The sequence below is a fragment of the Glandiceps talaboti genome, chromosome 7 (genome assembly GCF_964340395.1).
Source record: "Glandiceps talaboti chromosome 7, keGlaTala1.1, whole genome shotgun sequence".
Taxonomy (NCBI): Eukaryota; Metazoa; Hemichordata; class Enteropneusta; family Spengelidae; genus Glandiceps; species Glandiceps talaboti.
Window position 1 is genome coordinate 4,586,626 of NC_135555.1, and position 18,688 is coordinate 4,605,313.

The following is an 18,688-nucleotide window of genomic DNA, read 5'->3' on the forward strand; positions in this document are numbered from 1 at the left end:
AAAAGTTGATCAAATATGGTAAAAAGAACCAAATTTTCATTAAATTCTGATTTAAACAAAAATTTATTCAGAAATGAATGATTATTGACACATCAGTACTGATGGGTTAGTTCATAGACCCTCGTGGAGGGTCTATGGTTAGTTGTACTCTCTGTGACATGCATTGTAATTTGATGAGAATTGATTATTGGGTAATATTATTTGAAAAGGTAACCCTTGCTTGAAAATTCATGAAATATAAAATGTTTGTTATTGAATTCTTTTCTCTGTACATAGGAACAGTTATTGATTACAGCTATTTTTAGTTGAATTTATCTCACATGCAATGATGTGATTTCATTATTTGGTCATTGTGACCCAAAATGAAAGGGTGATTAAGAAAAATTTACAAAAATTAAGGAAATTTTACAACATTCCAGGGTAGCTGTATATTTCTTTCTTTTCTCAATTCATTGTCAAGCATTTTGGACATATCTTGTGTGGTTCTGAGCCATCTTAATTTGTCGTACGCATATTTTTTTGTGGGAAATTTTTCGGGCTTTTACTTTTTTTATGAGACCTTTGTCCTGTGCATCTTAAAGGATGTCATGGGTGATAAAGCTGTCAAGTTATGCCTTTAAGAAAATCGTATTTTATGTCCAACAACAAATGCACCTCATTGTTTGCAGAAGTGAAAATTTGCGAGAAGTACATAAAACGAGGGACTGTTTTGTAGTAAATTTCTTATTCAGTATTAATGCTAGGTAATAAAATGATAAAGAGCTGTCTTAAATATCCTTTATTTAGTAAAAGTAGGTTGAAAACAGATATCTGGAGTTGCTGGTACACTTATGCCTATAGGGGGATCTTCATAATTGTAATGGATGAAAGAACCAGGCCTCCAGAACTAATCAGGGAACTTTGTAGAAAAGTGGGAAAATTTAGGTCATAAAATTTCAAGAGGTGCACTGAACAAAAACAGCAGTTTTCACCTTTTCAAATTTCATGAGGTATGACAATAGTTTCTGGAATAATGAGTATTCATTAGTGATTGGCTAAAAAATTTACAGAAAATTTGAATGTTTTTGTACAAAAGTTGTAAAATCTAGTAATAAAATGTTAAGAGGTAGAATGAATAATGTAAGTTTACTTTTTCAAAATGTTTATAGTGTTGTACAATAGACTGTTAAAGTGAAGGCATTCATTAGTGAACTCAGTGAAAGACAGCAAAATCTACAGAAAATATTTTGCTTTTTGTTCAAAAGTGTTAAAATTTTGTAATAAAAAGTGAAGAGGTGTTGAATGTAAAGGGAACCTTTCACCTTTTGAGATTTGATGGGGTCTGACAATAGGGTGTTGATTTAGGAATGAAGTGCAGTGAACAGAAGAAAAATCTACAGAGTATTTTGTGATTTTTATGATGGGAAATAAAATGTATCACATCTCTGGTCATTTAGTAGATTTTCAAAGTTGGGTACTAGTATTGATTGCTTGTTCTGGAAAAACTGAAATCTGCAAGAATTGCTAACCTAAAGTCTTAGCCCACACTGGCTTTTCAGAAACTTGGCTATCTGACACACCATACTGTCTTTTCAGAAACTTTGGCTATCTCAGTGACACACCATACTGGCGTTTCAGAAACTTGGCTATCTGACACACCATACTGGCTTTTCAGAGTCTTGGCTATCTGACACACCATACTGGTTTTTCAGAAACTTGGCTATCTGACACACCATACTGTCTTTTCAGAAACTTTGGCTATCTCAGTGTCACGCCATACTGGCTTTTCAGAAACTTGGCTATCTGACACAGCATACTGGCTTTTCAGAAACTTTGGCTATCTGACACACCATACTGGCTTTGTTCTGGCATACATATGACATTATCAAGCCTATTTTCCAAGTCACTAGACTACAAGCCTTTGCATGACATTTTGAAAATTTAGTGATAAAAAGAAATGTCGCTCCAGGAAATAAAGGCATTTTCATAAACTTTGGGTTCTGGAGAGTCATTTTATGATTTCACTCACACAAATTTCACATAATAGCCAAAAAACACCAAATTAAAACTTACTTCTCACTTATTGTGCTAGCAGTGGTCCAGCATTGCAACATGGGAGTTAGCAGATACATATCTAATATTAGAAGAAGAATATATAGTCATGACTTTATCTGGAAGTAATAAGTTAAAGAGTCATGAATATTTAGTGTTCATCTAATACTATTACACTTGTATGTCTGCTGACTCCCATGAGGAGGGAGCACTGGATCACTGCTAAGGCTCACAGAACAATGAATGTGAAACAAGTTTCATCTTAGTGAAGCTGCATGACCAAGCCTGTAGGCTGCAAGCCTTTGTATTGTAGTTTTGTTGAAAGGGGAAGAGAATATTGGGGCATTTACCAAAAATGAAACATTATAACCTTCCTAAAAAATTATTTTGAAAAATGAAACCCTCATGAGAGGTTTTGAGTGTTTTGTATAAAAATTGTTAAAATACAATAAAAAGATGACTATGAATAATTAAATAGCAATTATTCAGCTTGTGGAAAATTCCAATACATTGATGAAATGAAGGTATATATTTTATTGTAGAGCCTGGAACCATTTCCATTCCAAGATACAAAAGACACAATATATAGCTGTTCATAAAAAAAAACACACCTAAACTTACAATGAAGCCTTTGTGCTATAGCAGGACAATTTATAGTTAATTAGTATCTTGATTAGATGTAGAATTCACATCAAAACACTTTATGAGGTTGAGCTATAGACCAGTGCAATCAATTATCAGTGACTTTGGACTGCTCTAATCACCAATGAAATGAGGCTGCCCTGAAGATCCATGAATGGAGGCTGCCCTATAGACCAGTGAATGGAGGCTACCCTAAAGCCCAGTGAATGGAGGCTGCCCTATAGACCAATGAATCAATTGTCAGTGACTTTGGACTGCTCTAATCACCAATGAAATGAGGCTGCCCTGAAGATCCATGAATGGAGGCTACCCTATAGACCAGTGAATGGAGGCTACCCTAAAGCCCAGTGAATGGAGGCTGCCCTATAGACCAGTGAATGGAGGCTACCCTAAAGCCCAGTGAATGGAGGCTGCCCTATAGACCAATGAACAATTGTCAGTGACTTTGGACTGCTCTAATCACCAATGAAATTAGGCTGCCCTGAAGATCCATGAATTGTGGCTGTCCTATTCACTGTAGATCAGTGAATTGAGGCAATCTTTCATCACCAGTATGAGACTGCCATTGATGGTATAAACCAGTGAAATGTTGCTGCCCTATAACATGTGAATTGAGGCTGCCCTAAAGACCTATGAGTTGAGGCTGCCCTAAAGACTAATGAATGGAGGCTGCCCTAAAGCCAAGTGAATGGAGGCTGCCCTGTTAAAAGACATGTGAATTGAGGCTGCCCTAGAAGACATGTGAGTTGAGGCTGCCCTAAATACCAGTGAATTGAGGCTGCCCTAAAGACATGTGAGTTGAGGCTACCCAGCCCTATTACCTGTAGATCAGTGAATTGAGTCAATCCTCATCACCAGTACAAGACTGCCATGAGTGATATAAACCAGTGAAATGAAGCTGCCCTATAGTCCTGTGAATTGAAGCTGCCCTGTAGTCCTGTGAATTGAAGCTGCCCTATAGTCCTGTGAATTGAAGCTGCCCTGTAGTCCTGTGAATTGTGGCTGTCCTACATTAACCTGTCTATTGCCTGAATCCGCTACATTTCTTAACAGATTTAGGTAGTAGACAGGCCTGCCTTACATACCAGCAAATTGAATATATTTATCTGTTAGTGTAACAAAATTAACGAATAACTAAAAACTATACTGTACATAAATTTTGAGCTTTTGTAAAAGAAACAGTAGAATTTGTAATAGTCCTGAGATACACTGTAGGGAACATGTACAATACATAGATGTATAGACAGGCTATTGATAAATAAATACGTGTATATTGAAAAATTGATGAGATTTTCAAAGCCCATTGAAATCAAACTATTCATTAGTGAAGTATGTAAAAGAAGCCAAACCAACAGAAAATCCACAGCTTTTGTGCCAAAGCCTCAGGTGGGAAAATTTTACTGATAAAACCACAAAAGGATGCCCTCTTGCAAAAAAACAGTTGACATCCTCTCAAAATTCATGAGATTTCGAATAGATGAATGGTTGTCTTATAGTCATTAGGGAATTAGAAAAAATAGTAATACCAGTGTAACCAAGGTAACAAGAAAAATGTATGAAATTCAACAGCAGGTGGCCATGGTATGTATTTGTAGGAACAATAACATGTATTGTGTATAATTATGTTTTGTAAACTGACAACTGTGGAAATATAACTTCCTGCTATAAAGGTATAATTTTACAACTAACAAGTTATATTCGATGTATGTATGTACAATATGTATCCATGGTAAGGTTTTAGGTTTTTCCCATGGGTAGAAGGGGTTGCTAGAGTACATTTAGGTTTATATGGATTTCATCCAACTCTGGCGATGAGTTAGTGGAACTCTGTCAAATTTTAACTTTCTGCTCCTAACAAATATAACATTGTATATTTTGTAATATCCAAAATCATTTGTTCAATTTTGAAATTTCCCATGCCTTTAGCCATGATTTGTGAAGCCCAGAGACTTGGCTATCTGACTTGACAGTATGTAGAGCCACATAGCCAAGTCTCTGGGCTGTCTGTGATTAGCTTAGAATCCTGTTGTGTTGGGAATTTTACTCTCACTAATCGCCTACAATGGCGAGAGCAGAAATCCACACTCAACTGGATTCTAGGCTAGACTATGATATGGTTTATGTTGAAATATTTCAAAACTTAAAGAACTTAAGAACTTAAATCAACCACAAACTCTAACAAAACCTTAGAGTAATTTTGTCCAAGACATGTTTGTAAAGGGAAATCCAAAACAATTTGTTAAATTCCACAAACCTGCATGTACTCAAATTAGTCATCTTGTAGTGAAAGAAAAGGGGAAAAAAAACATCATTAGATGTAATTTCAGTTTCTAGTTTGATAATTTGGTTTAGGGTCATTTGTTTTCATGCGTAGTTACAAGTACTTGTATTTGTTTCTCAAATTGAACAGAAGATACGTCATCCGTACATGAGTAAATATCCCCTGCTGCCGGGGTAACCTAGGAAACGCAAGCATGTACAAATGTTCTTCATCAGTGGGCATTCAGGCAGAAGTAGAAAGTAGATGTATGTATGTAGTTCATATATATACATAGGGAATTGGCCTGAGATCCTGCATTCTTTACATATATAATTGGATAATCAACAAAATTTGAAATGTTAGCTATAATTTTAATTTTTATGTCTTTTCCTTCGTGATATTTGTTATTGTATAGTGCCTCATCGTTAAAAACTCAGTTCATATAAAATTCATGTTGTAAATTTTGACGGGTGTTCCGTTTGTTTTGATTATTGATGCAAATAATGGCCCATGACATAGTTAATAATACTTTCAAATTCAAGTACATAAGCTATTTAGAAGTGTACTCTACCTTCCTTATTATTTCTGAAGCATTTTCATTACTTTTCATTATATGACAAAACAACAGCTAGTTTATACATTATATATCAATTTTAATATTTCATAGTCAGAAAGACATTAATATTTCAATGTTGATACAATTTCACCCAGATTAAAAAATGAACACTGTCGCTTTCAACTTCTTTGTAATCTAAAATATTACTGCAGATGTACAAAATTCTAATATCCTTATATTTAACTTTAGCCGGGGGCAAATTTAATTTAATATCATGGAAAACTGAACTGGAAGAAATCAAGAGTCGCTTCATTTCCCGCAATGTAGATTTTCTTTTATTTCCTACGGCCAAGTTAATAAATAATTGATTAAAATATAAGGAAAAGAGAAGAGATTGATATATGATTGCTTTCAGTAAGAATTAGACTTACACACTTAGTAGTAAAAGTCTGTACATACTCGGCTTTTTGATAAATATAGAACAAAATTGAGGCAATGCGTTTGCTTTGTAAGTAATTAGATCTTATATTGCAATATTTTTCTTCATTCAGCCAAGGAAAATATGCATGACCTAAGGGGCCTTTGTCACTATGAGTCGCTAGACAAGTAAAGAAAAATATTGGAGAATATCATAATTATACCAGTGTCAGTAATATCAAAGAAAAACCCTTCAAAAAACTTTGTAATATGCATGTCGTGAAAACTTGGATCATGTAAAGCTGAACAGATTGAATAAGTAAACCTGCAATCAGTGATTCTACTGAGACCTCCGAACATCTCAAGCAAAAGGACAACTTTTTTCTGCAAAGCCCTCTTCTGAATGGAGATAAATGTACATTGCAGCCTGAATCAGCATCGTAAACCACAGCCTCTTTTACGACACTGTTCAAGATGCACTGCCAAGAGGTGTGTCTTTATTTCGCAGTGTCGTGGAAGAAATAACAGCTCTGGTTTGCAAGAATGTGCCTAAATATATATCTGTATCTACACAGATAGCATCATGGTAGAAGATTGACAACAGTCGGTGAAAATAACCTGAGATGTGATCACATGACAAAATAAATAGGGTAGAAGATGATAGTGGAACTCTGTTGACTATAATTAACAAATAAACCATCATTGTGATTGTTTTCACGTTTCAGTTATTATATGGTAATTTTACACTTTTAATGGGATTATGATGGTAGCTATTAATTAAGATTTGCTTGTCATAATGACAAATTGTTGAAATAGCAATAATTAATAAGTAGAAAATTAGCATGTCTTAATTGAAGTGTGTACTGCGATGACATTGCTATGTCTACACCTGTATGTTTGGTATCCAGAGGTTCAATCTTTGTATTCAGCTCGGAAATATAAAACCACTACACCTCATTTGTTCAATTTGTTGTCAAAATGCTTGCTGTGCATCATACTATAAGAACAAAAAGGAATACTGCATGTAGGAGTTTTTTTTAAGTTAAGAAAAATTTTAAAAGAAAAATTTTGCAGAATAAAATCACTACCCTGAATTGTAGGTGCACATGTAATATTAGTAGTAATATCTAACTTCATAGAATCCTGGCACTTTTACAATTGAATAATGTGGTAAAAAAATGAAATATATTTCAGTGTAATAAATTGTAGTGTTGAAATATTGGTGACTGCTAATGGAATAAAAACGACTGCATATCTCATTAATAAGATACATTCTCCCCATTTTTCATGAGGAATAACCTTTAAAGATGACTGTTGGTACGTGTACATTTGAGTGTAAAAATGTTGACATTTCTACCACTATGCTTTACCTCTAGTCTCCTGACACAGAGTATGATGTATGCATTGCCTCACAATCAAGATTAAAGATACAAAATTGATCAGTTATAAAATTACTCCTTAAAAATTAAAGTACATACAATTTAGGTCATCCCCATCCACACAACCACCCCACACCCACACACCATCACCATCACCATCACCATCACCATCACCACCTTCAAATTTTACAGATTCAGTGCAAATTTTGCTATAAAAGAATATAGTATGCATAGTGCATAGTTCCTATTTGCTAGAATGAATAGAGTTTGATAACTTCTCTAAAGATTGCCTGAAGACAATTTTGACTACCGGTATGTTTTATTGAAAGTAAGGTCACTTGGGAGTAGCATTTGTACAGTTTGTATAATTCCTCTAAGAATGACAATATATGATATCATAGAAACTGTCTGTACGTGTATCAGATGATAACGTGAAATATACACAAAAAAGTTGAAAAGTCAGTTCCTATCTATCAAATAAAACTCCTGATAAAATTTTTAAAAGGAAAAGGTATGAATATCATGTAGATAAAATCATGGGTGGGGGATACAGATAAGACAAAGAAGAGAACCCTGGATTGTACAAGCTGTAATGATGAAAGAGTAAAACCCTGGGATATTTACCAGGAATAATGTTGTTGTAAAGATAGATGTAACAATAGGATAAGTGCACTGTCAGTGTATGATTTATGTACACTGTTATCAAGTCTTGGGTTACACACAGTTTAGTCATAATGCCATCAGGTTCGTCTGGGCATTTCACTGATAGATACATCATGTCATAAACAGATGATGCTTCTGTAATATTGATAAAACTGTCTGCTCGATAAAACAGATCGACAGAAGGATTTAGCATGGTATGTATTTTTAAAATGACAAAAATACCGACATACGAATCAGCGGTGTGTGAGTGATGATATAATATATTTGCCAGGGGTCACTTTTTTGCAAGACCTTTAAACGTGGTTTTTGGTACTGTTGTTGGTTTTTGGTTAGGCACTTCAGTTGAGCTCAAGGAGGATGTTGGTGTTTGTATTCTGTTGCTCCTATCTACGCTAAGAATTTAGAAAATGATTGAAATTATCATCTCGTGCTGAACCTAGGGATGGGCATCACGCAACGACAATACTAGATGATGGATTACTCTGTCAGGATCAGAGCCCAATACCTGAGTACACATTAAATTGCTATAATGTGATCGGTAGGAGATAAAGTGAAAGAATAGAAGACTGCATCAGATCAGCATAAGTTATCTATGCCAGACTCATTAGTTACTACGCTACCACAAATTTGACATTACGAGGGAAGTTGTCTAAGTGCACAGTTTGGAATTTGTAGCTGAGAGGAATTATATATGGCATTTGTAGATCCAAGTATTCCTTTGACCTTACTTAGTTTGGAGAACATACAAAGCTGCAGAACTGAAGTATTGCAGACCTTTCTGTGTCTAGGAAGGGTTTAGTGACCATCAGTCAATCTGAATTTGTGTGTTCTCTTCTTAGATGGTATTAACCTTCCTTTTACTAGATATATTTGGAAGAATCTCGGTACAAAATCTAGTTAAAAAATTGTAAATTTTCAATTTTGAACAAAATTTTGCTATGGGTAGATTACTTTAGAGCGACTCCAAAATTAAGTTGAGTCGTGTAAGAAATTTACATCAAAATAAAAAAAATTTCAGAAAATCTTTTTGTTGGGTAAATGGTTGATAAATTATGTCATTTGCAAGTGAAGTCTTTTTAAACATGCTTACAAATACTTATTTAGGAAAATATTAATCAGTTACTTAACTTTCACCCAAATTTTTATGTCAAATATTTCTTAACTCACAACTCTTATTATACTAAAAGAGTGAGTCATGTTAATATCTAAAGAATTTAATGTGTTTAATAATGCTAAAGTTGAAAAAAACAAAAGCTTTGGTAACACCTTGGTAATATCTGCCATTAACGTGTGACTGTTCAAGTCACTGATAATTTGTATATTTTAGATGAATGCTTGACTTCTGGTGACCCACTGAGGGTCTTAGACACCTCAAAATGTTTGGATTAGAATTGTATGCTTTCATGACAATATTTAATTTCAGTTTGTAAACATTTAGGTTTTCTACTTGATGTGTGATAAGTATTTATTAGTTTGCAATATTTTTATAACATTTAATACAAAACGATTCAGTTGTAAGATAATCTCTAAAGTTTAAAGTAGAATGTGGCCAGGGACAATTTCCCAGAAAATCAAAGTTGTTTAATTATCTCCAAACCATCTTGTTTGCAAGGAAAGCACCAATGTTTTATTTTCTTTTGACATTAACAGTATCCAGCAGCCATATTGGATTCTACGGCCATATTGGATTCTACGGCCATGTTGGATTCTATGGCCATATTGGATTCTAAAATGAATAAATTTTGTCATCATTTTGACCTCTATTTCACAAATATTTTTGTTGTTGATTTTTAACTGAGAATAGGTTGGGTTTTCTAACAAAAGAGTTTATTTCTAAGATGCATTCTACATTAAAGATTTTGAATCTAAAATGACTGCCATGTAATATTAGTTTATAAACTAAACTGTGAACAACCATCATAATTCATACCACAATATAAGTAAGAGTCAAACTAACATAAAATATGACAGTTTACATATTTCATGTCAATTTCATTGTTATACGTTACATAATTATGATGTCTAACACCATTACATCACTTAGCATCATAGACAGTCACCTCATAAAAATGAGGCATAAATAATTAAATTTGACATCATCTGTTTTCTTACTTCACCAGTTGTCTACTTTGACATATTTCATGTCAACTTCATTTCAGTATTTTACATAATTAGGAGTTCCTAACACCATTTAATCACTTGGCATCACAGACAGTCACTTCATAAAATGATGCGTAAATAATTAAATTGGACATTGTCTGTTTCCTTACGTCATATTGTCTACATTTAGTCAAATCCCATTACTCAATTATCTGTCAACTAATGTTTGATGTTCTATTTATCAGCATTAGATGGCAATTATTCAGGATAATTAAACTCTGTAGATGAAAACACTCTTAATCTATTACATAACAAATATATATAGAGATTTGTAACTCAATTATAGCATGAGGAATGTGGAGGCACAATAGATATTTCATGGTAATAATTTGTAATTAGAACATTTTCTGAACTTCAGACATTCCATGCTGTGTGGATCCTATGTGCAGTTTTTGTGATAAGTTATTTTCTCTGTATCATGATTTTCTTTGTGTTGTAGAAATTCTAGACAGGTAGGGAGGAGAGAACTAAATATATGACTGTCAAGGCCTATTAAACAAGTAGTACATACTAGTATACAAATATTCGTTATGGTGTACGAAAACACAACATGTGAAATATTGTGAAATGGAAGTGTATTTGTTATAGTATTCATTGTACAATTTCACTCAAAATTTCACAGTGCTGTTAATCTCGATATAACTAGGTCTTGATTGACAGGGGTTGACATTAATATTTTTATTAAAACAGCTGTAGGAAATACAATGTATACGTTATTCAAGTCACTTTCTTTGAACAGCTCTAGTCCCTGTCATAAAATGGCTACTTTAATAGCGTCTACTAGTAAATGATGTGTGATTACCTACAGTAGTTTTACCAAACATTGCCTTTTATACAAAGAAATTGACTTAATGACAGCAATATTGACTGCCCCAAAGTAGACTGACTTCCCTGTCTTTGTCAAAGTGAAGGTGGTTGAGTCCATTTATTTGTGGGAGGGGTTATTTTGTTGTGTGTGTATTCTTTCTCATTTATCTCAGCTTTATGAGACTTGTCAAATTAATATAGTAATTTCATACAACTGTTGACAGGAAGCAGACCTAATAAATATGACAATGTTTTGATGTATGATGTAAGCTGCTGTGTATTCTAACAATTAGGTAGGAATATGAGGATGGTGGACACGAAATGGCAATTAAGTACAATTCTAGCCGTCAGATTTATGTACCTATTGTTAGCTAAGGTTTGAAACCTAGTATCAGGGGAAAATCTTGTAAAACTTGGATAGTTTCTATAGTAACTTTGGTGTAAACCACAGTAAATATCAGGGGAATTCACCACAATTCAGATAGATTTTATCTACTGCCCTTCACAAAAACACTTATTTCAAGTTAGAGTCTTTCTCAACTTTCACAGTTCTCTTAGTCATTCATCCACTCATAGATTGGCTACATTACTGTTTATCTACATTACTGTTTTTCTACATTACTGTTTTTCTACATTACTAGTGTCTACATTAGTTTTTCTACATTACTAGTGTCTACATTAGTTTTTCTACATTACTGATGTGATTTGCGTACATTACTGATTTGCCTACATTATTGTTTATGTACATCACCTTTTTTCTACATTTCTGACCTGTCTACATTACTGTGTTCCTGCATTCCTGACTTCTCTACATTACTGGTACCTTGCTTCAATATTTTTTTTAAATACTAGAACATTTTCTAAATACAAATTATTTGTGTTTTGTTTTCCAGGAAGAAAAACAAGACAACATGATGCCAGACCAAGACTTGTTATGTAGAATATCAACACTTGGTCCCTCACTAAGAAACTGCCTGTACTACCTTTTTGAGAAGAATGGACTGTTCCAGAATGTATGAAAAACTCATAAGAAGCCTAGCTGACATTATCACCCCACCACGTCTGTGATGTGTACCTTCTTTTAGCATTATCAAATCTCTTTTCAAGTATAGCAAATGTCACAGGATAAAAGCTGCTATGGTCATTGAAGCTTACATTTTAATTGAGAAATGTCACCTTGATCTACCTTTTTGCCCCCTCGTCTCTCCACAATCTGATAACATTTATGATTGATCAGAAACTGAAGTGTTGTATTCCATTAGTATTTTCTGTAGCAAGTGACAGTTAATGCATCAAAACGTCCCTTGATATACCTTACTGTCCAAGATTATCTTCAAGAAAAGTACACATAAGATGCTAGTCACCTTAATGTGAAATGTATGACAACATACGAATGTGTACCCAAATAGCCGTGGTTACATATTTCAGTAGTACCAATATAAGAAAAATATACCTTCAAATTTTATATGTAGTATAAATAATGTATAGCCTGTGATGGTGTAGGTAGCAAATATCCATTGTGATACTTTCAAGATAACATGAAAATAAGAACACACCTGTAATTTTCAGTATTTTGCTATTTTTGGTCAGCAATGTGATAATGTGACTCAGTGGTCATAGATTAGCATCCAAAATACTAAACATTCACTTTAATTGTTACACTGAGCACATATTGAAAACCAGACAAGCTACAGCTGTCTGCAATGATATGTTATGTTTAGAAAAGGCTGTAAGCTTATAAAATGTACCTGAGTTCTGCTAGCATTTTGTCATGTGTTTTCACCAAGAGAAGGGTTATATTTATGGGAAACTGATAAATTTGATAAGATTTCCCTGTCTAGATTACCAGGGTTCTAAAACTGAGCTGAAGAAATGAGACAGCGTTGTGACAGCCTTCTATTGTATTTGGAAATGATAGATATACAGATTGTAAGAAACCTGCTGTTGAAGGTGACTTGATGTATGTATATGCCCTGCAGCTACTAATAATCTTCCTGCCTTGTAGTCCATCAACATGAATGATAAGCGTCAACTTAGATAGTCAGGATAATCCAACCAAGCATCTGTCCCATGTGTTTGTCAAAGTAAGGTGTTTAAACAATATAGCTTATCACTGGATTTCTTGGACTGTCCTTCAGGGACATCAGAAAATATATGATGGAAATTTCATACCAGTTTTCAACCACTACAGCTCAGACAGATGAACAGGTTGAATATGAGTCAGCTGGCAATGAATCAATGGCAAGCATCTTGTAATAATACCTCTTCTCCAGCATACAATAGAAGCTAAATTTACATCCGGACTCTATTCACCATTTTCTCCTTGTAATAACGTTGTTACTTCATTTAGAAATCAGTACACGAACATCTTCAAGATAGACTTCGTGATTTCATTTTATTTTAATTACATTGTGTGCAGCGCTGAAATTTTATCTTTTTCTCGTCAAATGCATTTCCTCAATTATGTTAAAGTTCTATTCAACTAGTATTCCGTCCGTGAATTTACCCCTGATGGTATAAAACTGACAAAAAGATGAATTTAATTGCTGCAGAGACTGCCAAGCACAGAATTGAAAGTAGTTTCTTTATCTTTATATCTGAGTATTCATGCATGGTTAATACTTATTATATCCTACCTTCATACCCTGTATATGTGACTCTATGTTGTCCCTATCTAGGCACCTCAGTTTTTTTCCTCAATCCTAAGTCAAATTGGCAATTTATTAATAACCTCTTTCCTGTTTTTTGTGCAACGTGATATCCCATCTATCGGGAATTCGTTGCATTAAACATCCAACAAAATACAGCAGTTTTCTACAGAAAACGATTTCAGTGCAGACTTTGATCAAATGTAAGCTTAGAAAGCTGATGGGATTACTCTATCCACATCACATCACATCACCTGAACACTTTTCAGTCTCCGAGCCTCTAACCAGTATAGATACTGTAATGACACATATGTATCTGTCTCTGTACGTTCCATAATAGATTTTAGACATTATATTAGAGGATTTCTTTTCTTTGAATTTCTTACACACTTTACTTTAGCCTTTCTACAACCATGCATTTACAAGGAGATATAGATCCATGGTGTGCTCACCAAACCATTGGTGTACATTGCCATGTTGTTCAAACTTTTTAGAATTTTCATATGTTCTTTATACTGAATCATGTATCCATGATTCCAGTATTACAACTAGTTTATTTACTACAGCTGAAAACGGAAATCAGTTGTCAGTGGTAACTGGTTTCACAATACAGGGTATAAGATTACTGCAAGATAATTTGGTTGGATTTTATGGTTTCCAACTATAGACATTGATGAAAATAGCAAACTCCAAATGCTACCCCCCCCCCCCAAAAAAAAAAAAAAAAAAAAAACAGGGGGGAGGGGGGGGGGGGGGGGACAATATGCCACAGTCTTTAGTGCCCTAATGGTATATTCCAAAAACAATGGTTGATTGAATGTATGTTTTGAAGGGGGAAGATATCTGGATATGATAAGACTGGGATGTTGTTTCAAACTAACATCACTGCCCTTTATGTCAACTCACTCACACAAAAAATAGAGAAATATTTCAAGTTGATATTCAGTTGTTTGTTTCTGAAGACCATACATGTGATACACTTACAAATTGTAGACTACATCAAATTTGTTATACAAATTGTTACTGATGTTTTATCTTTAGTTCCGTTGATGATTTAATGCATAAAACAGCTGCAGTGTCAGCTGTGCAATAAATAGTGAAATCTATGTTTTGTTAAAATAAATTGTGAAAACTGAAATTCTTAAGTATACGAGCCACTAACAGATAATGTCAGTTCATTTCAGTTGGCAATACACTTTGCTTCAAATCATAGTCTATCCAAATTGAAATGGACTGATAGCGAGATTGATTTTTTAAAAGTGCTTTTATAAGCCTTCAGATAAGTCTTAACACAGCGCACATTTCTCTCATCTTCACAGGGTTATATTTTAACAGAGAGAAAAAATGTCACTTATTTATTACACACATGTATCAAGGGGAATGATTGTTAAGATAGCAGGTTTTCACAGTTCATTTGCTATTGAGTCCAAACTTGCAGAAGTAATGGAGGCGACATTGTATGAGTGTAAAAAAGTGGCCTGTTTATAGCGGTTGCATCTAATTGCAAGGAATTTTCCCAATTCATCAAACTACACGGTTTGACCACAACTAATTTTCACTGTGGTAATCATAGGGTGCTTTACAAGTAGTTCTGACCACTGAGTTGAATTGATCAGACTGGTCATGTATAGAATCCAGGTAATTAATTATACTCATCAAACTGTCATTTCCCATAGGAATTAATCCACGTAAAAGTATGCCCACAGCAATTTTCACAATTATCCAGTTCTAAAAGTAGGCCATAAACCGATTTCCAGAAAGCACATTAAAGTAGGCTGTGGATTTCTTTATTTTAGTTTGCTAAGGAAAGGTATGTCCACCACAGTGAAACAACTTTGCTGTTATATATACTATTATAGAATCTTAAAACCACTTTCTAGTGTTCACAGTAATGTGTAGCTTAAAATTCAATCAGCCTGTCATCCTAAGTTCAATACAGCATCACCTTTCCTCTGATCTATTATCAGGGGTTAGATTCTTAGGCTATAAAACAGCATTTTGTCATTTTGCTAACAACTGTACACAACTTAAGTTTATGTTGTATTTGATGAATGGAAATGACTTGAAAATATCTGACCCCAGTTTTAGTGAAGTTGAAAGTAAAGTTATGTCAGAGAAGGCCTAAACTATTGTGCATAACAGAGTATGCAAGGTGACCTACTCATTACACATTCAAACTCTATGTGAGGTATTACAAGCATACAGATTTACCAGTGTATGGACATTTTCCAATTTATTGTCTTGTCGGAATTACATTTCAGCAGTGGAAAGGAACTAAAAAATGACATATCATTGCCATCTCATGGTATGAAGGTTTCTAAACTGTTTTATCAATATTAAGTATACTTACATGTATAAAGTCATGTTCGATATGTAGTGAAAGAGGCAAAAGCTGAGTTTATAAGTTTTTATACTCAAGGGAAAATACTTACAGAAAACCTATTCTAGTGTAATGTTAATGTAGATGTATGCCTTGGATGATGGCATTAATAGCGTCTTCTAGTGGTGTTAGTATGTAATGTAGAACGACCAGAATATGTGATGGAATTTGTTGTTGAACCTGGTTCATGCATGGTATAATGACTGAAGCACCTATTTCGATTTCTGCCAATAGCATATGGTGATTAACGTTAATACTTCACTCACTAGATTACAGATGGCTTTTAATATGCCTCAAAAATTGCCCACAACAAACATATAAACTCAGTTACGTCCCTTTAAAATGACCTTCCCTTTATACAGGAAGGTAAAATAGACAATGTGGTTCAGCTAACAGATGAGTGACAGGGTTGTTGTGACATGTGTCAAGTATATTGAAAGGCAGACAGACAAGATAATATTGATACTATATCCCTTGGCAAGTTAGGAGTGACAATTCCTATATTATATAATTTACATAGTTTCAATAGTGACTGAAGAGTCAGTCCAAAATGTACATATTTACTGACCAGCTACTAAACCAAAGTATTTATAGAGGCTTATAACTGTTCGTATTGGGTTGCCCTCCTTCTAAGTCCAACAAGTGGTTAAGTGATTTCTGTCTGGTGTGTCATTGACCAATATATAATGTTTCTGAGTTGTGAATGTTTACTCGTAAACAGTGTGACACAGTTTGGCAGACAGTGTTACTTCAATATTATCCAACTAGGTGTGTTTATGTTTGTGATTTTTAAAAGAGATTAGACATTGTAAGCTGGTTTCATTTTGTGTAGAAATCGGTTCTATTCATACTAACACATGTGTATCGTTCACTCTGACTAATAGGTTATAGCTTAAGGCAATCTGGAATGAACGCAATGAAACCTACACCACTGAAAACCTGGTTTCATTTCACTTGTCTGTTACTTCTGTACAACAATTTCACTGTAAGTTTGTATCTCATTGCATTCATTGTGTACATCTTTTTTGAACTCTAGGAATTTTCCAAAGTCTTGTTATTTTCTCCGCTCACAATGGAAACCCATCAAATTCTTATTACCTAGTTGAAAACATCTCTGCCATTTATTACAAAGAAACTGTGTGCCTCTGTGATAGGGGTAGTTTCTGAAATTACTTGCATTTAATAGGTTGTTTGTATTTGTAAGTGTACAGAAGGTATGTCATTACAGTTACTCTGATTAATTTCATGGTACATTTCATGGTGCAGTGTGTGATTGTTACTTTGTTACATTTCCAGTGTTGTAGCAATACTGTGTTGTAGCATTTCAGTGTTGTTACAATGTTACATTTCTGGGTGGTTACATTTCACTAGTACATTTCAGCTAAGTTGATATTTGTTACACAGTAACACACCGGGGTCGTATGCGTACAAATGCATGCATCAGTGGTATTTTCTTGCTGTGTTGATGTGTACATACTGATAAAACTTTGAAACTAATGTATTACTGTAAGAAATATGATGTAAAGTGAAAAAGCGGGGTTGACTGTAAAATACAACATGGTAAATGGTGTAAATTTCATTATCAATATAACACAAAGAAATATATTTGTAGGTGGTAGGTGTGTAATATACAACGTTACAGCAGACATGCGTTGTCTGTGTTTTATCAATGTAAATATGTAGTGTATTGGAAGATGGGAAAAAAGTCACGTTTACATGGTACAGTTATTTTGGTATAAAAGTCATTGCTTGAATTATGTGATGATAGTATTATGTTTATGTAGACTTTGTGTAAGTTGTTGTCGATATGTTTCATCATACATCATTATTATTATTAATTGTAAATGTTAATGTTATGTTATAAAATTCCATGTTTCAATATATTTGTCTATTTTATATCTATTTATTGAATCTTTTCAATGGCACTATCCAAAGCATTTTGTCAATTGTCCATTTGTGTGTAAAACGCTTGTTTTCCTACTCTCAGCTAATTAGCATACTAGTCATTCTAAACACCTGGTAATAGTTTGAAAGATAAGTGAAATAACAGTGGGATTGGTGATTGGTTGTAAACGCACACCCATTGGGCTGATTAGCATATTAACTCTGACACACCTGGTAATAGTATGAAAATAGCCTATGAGAAGGTAGCTAATATAAGCATTTAGCATTTAGCTCATTAGCATAATAATATTAGACCACCTGGTAGTGCAGGAAGTACTATGACAGTACTCCTTGGCAAACAACAAACAAGATGACTACCTAGTTTGTATTTACATATTGAGTGAATTATAACCTGTTTAATTCCTCCATGAATCACTCCTATACATATCATTGATCATGCAGTGTAAGGAATCATTTCATTGGCTGAGAGTCTGAAAACCAGATTTTCAATACTTTTCATGATCTTTCTGTTTGTAATCACTTCTGTTGCAATAAATCTTCTATTGTACGTATTTCAGCTGGCAATATTTTGACAAAAAAATGTTAACTCACTTCTTTTTGAGATTTTAACAAGTAATGTATTTAATGATACAAGGTAACAAACTCTGCTGGCTTGAAAATTTCTCAACTCAAGAAATGTATGTTTTTCTGTTAATTGTTTCCTCCAGTCTAACTTATTTCATTAAAGTTATGCATGAAAAATTTCTTATTTATAACTCATTTAGATTGGTTATGTCTTTTCAACAATTGATAGCTTTGTTCTATTACTTATTTAACATAGTTGCTCTTTTAAATTTGTAA

At 33.9% G+C, this 18,688-nt stretch overlaps 1 protein-coding gene across 1 annotated transcript in view; it reads left to right on the forward strand.

The window, feature by feature from the left end:
* LOC144437807 (kelch-like protein 11) overlaps nt 1-12,361 on the forward strand; it is a 36,028-nt gene extending 23,667 nt beyond the window's left edge. The window contains exon 2 of the mRNA XM_078126834.1: nt 11,809-12,361. The gene's annotated coding sequence lies outside the window, so the exon portion shown is untranslated. The remainder of the gene's footprint in view (nt 1-11,808) is intronic.
* The last annotated feature ends 6,327 nt before the right edge of the window (nt 12,362-18,688 follow it).